This window comes from Macadamia integrifolia, unplaced genomic scaffold (assembly GCF_013358625.1).
Source record: "Macadamia integrifolia cultivar HAES 741 unplaced genomic scaffold, SCU_Mint_v3 scaffold2154, whole genome shotgun sequence".
Taxonomy (NCBI): Eukaryota; Viridiplantae; Streptophyta; class Magnoliopsida; order Proteales; family Proteaceae; genus Macadamia; species Macadamia integrifolia.
In genome coordinates, this window is record NW_024868544.1 from 61,937 (window position 1) to 63,542 (window position 1,606).

Genomic DNA, 1,606 nt, shown 5'->3' on the forward strand with positions numbered 1-1,606 from the left:
CAGAACTAATAAAAGTTATATGAAAGAAGTATATATATACAACTCTGAGTAACAATAATCTGAATATATGGCAGAACCAGTGCCCTTCACTTTCTTTGGCATTTTAAATAAAAGAAAAGAATGTTGCTCACCCAACAACAAAGCAAACCATGCTTAAGGAAGGTATTAACTATTAAGCTGGTACTTCAACCTCATTTCAAAGATCATGATAAAGTTAATAAATGAAGACAAGAATTCAGAAAGTCCACCAGGTATGGCTGTATACAGAATGACACAAATTTAGTATCACTACAAGACAGGAAACATGTAGATTGAGAAGATACACTGATTCATTAGTCTAGAGCAAATTGAAGTGGCCAATTTTGGTTTCTAAAGTACTTTCCTTATTCTTAATTTCTTTGCAAGATGAAGTAATTTATTAGATAGCCTAGTGGAGGTAGTTTCAGCTTGTGAAGTCGGCACTTAGGGAAGGAGATCGTGGGATCAAACCCTATCGTATGCATTATGTGAGTGTCTTTCCTTATTTATTCCGTATCCACCCGTTCGATTCCCCATCTATGCATCTGTGATTTAAGTAGAGATCACGGCAATAGGATTAGTGAAGGTGTGCGAAAGCTGGCCTAGACACCTTAATTAAAAAAAAAAAAAAAACTTAACTAGAAACTTTTATAATGGATAAAGTCAATTAATGGGTGGCATCTCAGTGAGAACAATAAGAGATGACAGAAAGGGTCTACAAAGGTTCATCAATAAGGACTGCTATAAAAAAACAAATTGGCCCATGCAGGTCTCAGAAGGAAAATATTCATTGGTTTTAGGGAAAAAAATAAAAGTAAAAAATAGATTTGGCCCATGCAGGTCTCGAACCTGCGACCTTCGCGTTATTAGCACGACGCTCTAACCAACTGAGCTAATAGGCCAGTTGTTTAAGGACCTATATATTTTAATTATTATTTAGTAATTCTGTTCCTAGAATTTACAAAATTTGTTTTCCTTTGCCTTGCATACCCAATCAACTTAAATATTTCCATTCTTAGTAAATTAGTTATGTTTTTTGACATGGTACAATCCAATTGGGTTGAAGTTAAAACTTTTTGTTTTCGAAAAAGTAGATAAACCGAAATTTAGGGCATAGAATAAATGGTCATGTACACAACAACTATTTTGGCCTTTTCTTCTTATTATTATTGGTGGAACGTTAATGGTGACAACCCAAAACAAGTAGAGCTAGGGATGCAAACAGGCAAAAAATCGAAACAAAGATAACACTATTTGAATCCACATCTGATTAGTTTTTGAAGACCAAATTTTCAAATATAGCTTCTTTTAAACCGATACAAACAAGAATCAGATAAAAGTTTTCAACTATTCAAAAAATAATAATAATAATAATTGGGTGGTAGATATAACTATTTTATTTACATCCCAAGGAAAACTAGAGAATGGTTTTCCAAAAAAAAAATTCCTTTCCTTGGATCTGGATCCTCTGAAGCATGAGGGTGCACTATAAATTGTATAGTATTAGACACGAGAGTGACATGGGAAAGTTTGATGCTACCTTAGAAAGATACATATACACATGTGAACTACCTTTTCCCATTTTTTT

The 1,606-nt window shown here is 33.5% G+C and overlaps 1 non-coding gene across 1 annotated transcript; it reads right to left on the minus strand.

The window, feature by feature from the left end:
* Positions 1–846: 846 nt before the first annotated feature.
* TRNAI-AAU lies at positions 847–920 on the minus strand. The gene has a single exon. It is a non-coding gene; the product is annotated as a tRNA-Ile (tRNA).
* Positions 921–1,606: the final 686 nt, after the last annotated feature.